Here is a 6,932-nt window from a genome sequence, read left to right as displayed (position 1 = left end):
TCAGAACCACCCAACTAAGTCACTCCCAAGTTCCTAGCACTCAGAAGCTGTGTAAAATATTAAATGTTTATTATTGTTTTATGCTACTAAATTTGAGTAACTGGAATGTGGTAAACTTGGAGGAAGTGGAATAATAAGAAGGAAATGAATGCTATATGTTTCAATTATATAATGAAAAATAATTTCCCCCCAATCAATACATGGCTTTTATTGCATCTTTAAAATATCACAAATAGATGTGAGAAATCTTCCAACATCTTGCTTCTTCTGTAGTTGGACAGCTTAAATCTTATTCATTAGCCTACTGAACTGTTCCTTTTTCAGAAGCATAGATACCACCCAAACATGTTCTGATATCCTTGTTTTTAACTGTTGTGACTTGATGAATAAAAGCTGCTGAATTTGATACAAATTCAACATCATTTCCTTCAAGAATTAACTCATTTTGGGGGGTTTGAGATACTGAACAAGCAATGCCTAACCTCATCTAAACCCTGCAGATGTATTTTCACCCAAGAAATTTCAGATTACAGCAAGAGAACTGTTCTCCTGAATGATGACATTGATGGGGAAGTGAGCACACACCCATCTTGTAAGGGAAGCCCAGTGTAACTTCTTGATCATGTTATATACGTGACTGCAGATGGTGCGCAGGTAGCCAGTTCCTTTCTTTTTCCCCATCATTTGTCAACCCGAAGCCTCTTGCCCCCTAACCCCCCACCCCCCACCCCCGGAGATCGAGTTCTACACTGTGTGTAGATGTGACTGAAGTCCCTTTACAGGGTGCCTCTAGGGCCCTTCATAATAACTGTGGGTCCCTTTAGAGTGATTTCGACATTTGCTAGGATGTCAATAGTCTGACGCTGAGAATGGTCCTCATCCTCACAGTAAATGTGGCAAAGAGCTAATTAAAAAGAAATTTAAAGGCAAAAATTAAAATCAACCAACATGTCCTTCAGTAGATGAATGGGTAGATAGATTGTGGCATGTCCACACAATGGAATATTACTCAGCAATTTAAAAAATGAGCTATCAATCCACAAAAAGGAATGGAGGAACCTTAAATGCATATTGCTAAGTGAAAGAAGCCAATTTGAAAAGACTGCATACGGTATGATTCCAATGGCATTCTTGAAAAGATAAAACTATGGAGACAGTAAAAAGGATTAGGGGGAGGGATGAGTAGGCAGAGCACAGGGGATTTTTAGGATAGTGAAACTATTCTGTATGATACTATGATGTCAAAGTTAATAGAACATATAACACAGAGAATGAAACCTAATTTAAACTATGGCCTTTAGTTAATAATAATGAGTCAATATTGGCTTGTCAGTTGTAACAAATGTGTCACATTAATGCAAGATATTAATAACTGGGGAAACAGGGTGGGGAGAGGAGGCAGGAAACTCTACTTTCCAATAAATTTTTCTGTAATCCTAAAACAGCTCTAATAAATAAAGTCTTCAAATTATTTTTAAAATAAAATAAATTTAAAAAGATGAGTAAAGATAAATAGACAATCATAGATATCACATCTAATTTGCCAGGGAGCCAAATCTGGGTGAGCTAGGAGAGCAACTTCTGTGAATAAGGTGGGAAGATTGATTTATTTGTCACCCTTATTTCTACCAATGTTATTTTCCAGCCAGCATACAGGATAAAGGTTCCAAAACCTTGACTTTGGAATAAAGAATATTCTAAAACTGGGTTCCTTATAGGCATTTATTATTAAAACACTAGAGGCCCAGTACACAAAAATTTGTGCACTTGGGGGGGTGGGGAGGGGGGTCCCTCAGCCCAGCCTGTGCCCTCTCGCAGTCTGGGACACCTCCAGAGATAACGACCTGCTGGCTTAGGCCTGCTCCTGGGTGGCAGAGGGCAGGCCCAATCCCTAGGTGCAGCCCCTGGTCGGGCTCAGAGCAGGGCCGATTGGGGAGTTGGGGCGCCGCCCCCTGTCATGCACAGAGCAGGGCAAATCGGGAGGTTGCAATGCCACCCTCAGTCACGCTCAGGGTAGGGTCGATTGGGGGGTTGGGGCACCGCCCCTTGTCACACTCAAGGCAGGGTCGATGGGGAGGTTGCGGCGCCACCCCCTGTCATGCACAGAGCAGGGCCAATCAGGGGGTTGGGGCGCTGCCCCATGTCACTCACAGAGCAGGGCCCATCAGGGGTGTTGGGGCTCTATACCCTGTCATGCACAGAGCAGGGTCGATCAGGGGGTTGGGGAGCTCCCCCCTGTCACTCACAGAGTAGGGCTGATAGGGGAATTGGCGCACTGCCCCCTGTCACACACAGAGCAGGGCCCATCAGGAGGTTGGGGAGCTCCCCCCTGTCACTCACAGAGTAGGGCCGATAGGGGAATTGGCGCACTGCCCCCTGTCACACACAGAGCAGGGCGGATCAGGGGGTTGGGATGCCGCCACTGTCACACTCAGGGCAGGGCCGATGGGGAGGTTATGGCTCTACCCTGTCACACACAGAGCAGGGCTGATCAGGGGGTTGGGGCGCCGCACCCTGTCACACACAGAGCCGCAGGGTGATCAGGAGGTTGGGGAGCTTCCCCCTATCAGGCACAGAGCAGGGTTGATCAGGGGGTTGGGGTGCCTTCCCCTTTCATGAACAGAGCAGGGCGGATAGGGAGGTTGTGGCCCCTCCCCCTGTCACACACTGAGCCGCAGGGCGATCAGGGGGTTTGGGCGCTGCCCCCTGTCACGCTGATCCCGGTGCTGGGAGGCTTATTACTCTTTCACTATATAGGATAGAGGCCTGGTGCACGGGTGGGGGCTGGCTGGTTTGCCCTGAAGGGTGTCCCGGATCAGGGTGGGGGTCCCCACTGGGGTGCCTGGCCAGCCTGGATGAGGGGATGATGGCTGTTTGCAGCTGGTCACACACCCTTCAGGGTGGGGGTCCTCACTGGGGTGCCTGGCCAGTCTGGGTGAGGGGCTGAGGGCTTTTTCAGGCTGGCAGGTGACTGAAGCTCCCAACCACTCCTTTTTTTCTTATTCTGGGCCAGCTTTAGCTATGAGGCTTGGCTCTAGCTCTTAGGCCTCCACTGCTGAAAGCAGGTATCTGGTTTGTTTGGGTTCTATAATCCAAACACTGTTTCAACTCCAGCTCTGAGATCCCAGCTGGCTGAAAGCAGGTTTCTGGGGTTTTGTTTAGCTTCTATATTTTTAACAATGTTTCAAACTGCAAGCTTAGAGGCCGGCAGCGGCAGGCAGGGAATGTTGGAGTCCTCCGTCACTGAAGCAAGCAAGCCTCATGTTCGCTTCAAGCTGCCTGGCTGCCGGTCGCCATCTTGGCTGGCAGTTAATTTGCATATTGCCCTGATTAGCCAATGGGAAGGATAGTGGAGGTATGGCTAATTACCATGTTTCTCTTTTATTAGATAGGATGCCTCCAAAAGCCAAAGATTGAGAATGAGCTGTAATAACATTCCAGGAGGCTCCAGGCAGGAAGGCAAAGCCTTCCCATCATCAGAAGATTACCAGGGCAGGTGTCACCTAGACAAGTTGGGCATTAATAAAACGGTTGGCCTAGTCATGGGACATGGCTCTCCCATCATGGTTCACAGTGGTGGGAGGAAATGGCATGCAATCATGTCGCTCATTCACAGGACAAATACTGCTGTGGGCTGGACACTGTGCCGGTGCTGGGGAACAAGGTGAGCCAACCCAAATTCCCAGGAATGTAGATCTTATATTCTGATGGGGCTCAGATCATGTCCAAACAGGCAAGTGGGTAACATAATGTCCTCTGAGGAAGGTAATTGTTATGAGAAAAATAAAGCAGGGGAAAGAAGTGCAGAGCATAGATTGAGGTAGGGCACCATGCTGGAAAACGGGTCAGGGAAGGCCTGTAGACTAGAAACAGAAGTGGATTAATGTGCCTCCTAGGGACCCCAGTCTCCCCAGAATAGCACCTTGCCCTCCCTCGGGGATACAAGCCCGGAGAGCCCAGCCTCAGCCCCTACCACTGCACTGAGACGTCTCATGGGGTCAGGACTCACGGGCCTCTTTAAATGATGCCATTCTAAGTGCCATCCAGAAAAACATCTCAGCTTGCTGCCCAGCTTACCCCATTTCAAAAGTCCTACTCAGGCTGAGTTTATATTGAAGGGAAAATGCCCACAGGGGTTTCTCCTGTGACTGTTGAGAAGGAAGACAGAGAGACAGGAGTGAACTCATCAGAGGCTGGTGTATGAGCAAGCAGGCCCAGAGTCCTGGGTGGCCATGCCACCCGCTTCTGTGGTTCTGACCACGGGACATCAACCCCTACATCAACCACTTCTTACCACTTGCATTTTGTTTCTCCATTTCTGACACAAAAGGTTTACATTTCATTCATTTAAACTTTGTTATGTAATAAAAAGAAGGGGAATTTATCTCTCCAACTTTAAAAAATCAACTTTATACACTTTGTAAGGTATATGATTGTCTAATAACTATGCTATATACCTGAAACTAATAAAAATAATATTTAGTATAAACTATACTAGAGAAATAAAAATAATCAACTTTCTGAGGTATAATTTATAGGAGATGTGTGTGTATTTTATCCATGTGTTTGTAGCAGGAAAGGGGCTGTCTGCACCGTCCTCAGCTGCCATGTTGCTGGAAGTTTCAAAGTGAACACTGTGCCTCACAGCTGAAATGAAGGGTCACAGGGTCAGGTATGCACAGCACTCACCCAGGGAACCAGCTCGTCCCCGCTGGTTTGACTGGGTCTTGCCTGGTGTTAGCACTGGAAGCTCCGAGTCCTGAGAATCTTCTCAGGCTCAAGCAACCAGACGGCTGGCTGCCTTACCTGAGTGGCCTCTGTGTTATACTTTTTGTATTTTGGTAAATAAGGCAAAACTATAGCTATGGTTATCACTAAAGTTACTTAAGAGGACAAAAATTTTAAACAAGTGAATTTTACCCAGTGAAATGCTTTGAAAACAGTCTGGAAGTTCATCCATTAAACATAAAGTTGCCATATTACTCAGTAGTTCCATTCCTAGTTATCTATGTACCCAAGAAAAATGAAAACATATGTCTACACAAAAACTTGTACACCCATGTCATACAGTCACAATAGCTAAAATGTGGAAGCAACCCCTTGTCCATCAACAGATAAATGGATAAACAAAGTGTGATATATTCATCTAATGGTTTATTATTTGGCCATAGAAATAAATTTTTGACATGCTACAACTTGGATGAGCCTTGAAAATATTATGCTAAATGAAAGAAGCCCAACACAAAAGACCACAAATTTAATATAGGCATCTGTATTGAGTATAATTCACATACCATTCGATTCGCCCATTTAAAATGTAAAATCCAATAGTTTAAGTATATTCATAGATATGTGCAACCATCACCATAGTTGATTTTAGAGTATTTTCATCACTTCAAAAACAAAAACAAACTCTTACCCTGTAGCTATATTAATGAACACACATTTGACCTGTTTAAGCCTAGAAAGTTAAAAGTTTGGGACACAACTAATATTTCTATCTTTATCTCGTTATCTTTGTCTCATTTGTGTTTCAAATAGAATAAACCCTTTTTTATTTTAGACTTATTTATTCTTTTATCTTTAAAAAAAAGGGGGCAAAATGCAATAAAATATTCAAATAATTATGAAATCATGCTCTACAGGCAGAGAAAGCAGTTCAGCCAGTACTGAACTGTTGACTGAAAGTCAGACCTCCGAGATGTTTGTTCATTACCATACATGAAAGGTGGTTTATGGGCATTTTGTACAACATGTACTTTCTTGGTGCAAAAAATTGATAACTGCTTATAAATCATGTTTGGAATAAAGGAGACAAGTGGCTAAAGTCTGAGGAATAAGTTAACGTCATGAAAAGAGAAAGATTGAAGGATTAAGAATGAATTAAGCATTGAGTTAAAAGTAAAATAACACCAAAACAATGCCCAAAAAAAAGGACTTAGCCCTGACCAGTTTGGCTCAGTGGATAGAGCGTCAGCCTGGGGACTCAAGGGTCCCAGGTTCGATTCCGGTCAAGGGCATGTACCTTGGTTGCGGGCACATCCCCATGGTGGGTGTGCAGGAGGCAGCTGATCGATGTTTCTCTCTCATCAGTGTTTCTGACTCTCTATTCCTCTCCCTCCCTCTCTGTAAAAAATCAATAAAATATATATATATTTTAAAAAGTACTTAATTTTGTTTTAAATAATGAAAGTAAAAATTTAAGACAAATGAGATGGATTATTGAGTGAAAGAAATATTCCATTTAGTAAAAGCTACAGAAAGGCCCAGCCAAGTGTGGCTCAATGGTTGAGCATCAACCCAGGAACCAAGAAGTCACTGGTTCACTTCCTGGGCAGCTGAAATGCCTAGGTTGCAGGCTCCATCCCCAGTGGGGGACATGCAGGAGGCAGCCAATCAATGATTCTCTCTCATCATTGATGTTTCTATCTCTCTCCCTCTCCTTTCCTATCTGGGTTCAATAAAAATATATACATATATTTAAAAAGCTACAAAAAGTATAAAATACCTACAAATAATCTTAGTAAGAAATATATAGGCTTAAATCTGTACATTGAAGAAAACTATAGTTCTACTGAGAGACACAAAAGAAGATGTAAATAAGTAAAAAGACATACTCTGTCTTTGAATCAGAAGAAGTGGTAGTAGAGAAATATTAATTCTTCCTAAGTGAATCCACAAATTTATTGTGACCCCTATAAAATAAGAATAATTAAGATTATACACTAAAATTCACATAAAAATAGCCAGAGAAATTTTGAGGGGGAAAAAAAAAGAATGAGGAAAGGGTTGGTCTTAACACATATATTAAAGTATATTTTAAAGATATTTACTTAATAGGTTGGTCCTAACATGTGAACGAGCAGACAGATTAATAGAACTGACTAGAGAACTAAGAAGTAAGTGCAAATAGCTATGGGAACTAAGTGATG

The 6,932-nt window shown here is 43.4% G+C and overlaps 1 pseudogene across 1 annotated transcript; it reads right to left on the bottom strand.

Annotated features, from left to right (window-relative positions):
• Positions 1 to 301: 301 nt before the first annotated feature.
• On the bottom strand, positions 302 to 880 carry LOC308517076 (large ribosomal subunit protein uL6-like; annotated as a pseudogene). The gene has a single exon. The product of its transcript is annotated as a large ribosomal subunit protein uL6-like (transcript).
• Positions 881 to 6,932: the final 6,052 nt, after the last annotated feature.

This window comes from Myotis nattereri (genome assembly GCF_964212035.1).
Source record: "Myotis nattereri genome assembly, chromosome: 3".
Classification (NCBI taxonomy): Eukaryota; Metazoa; Chordata; class Mammalia; order Chiroptera; family Vespertilionidae; genus Myotis; species Myotis nattereri.
The sequence above is the reverse complement of the archived record's forward strand: the minus strand, read 5'-3'. Positions and strand labels throughout refer to the sequence as shown.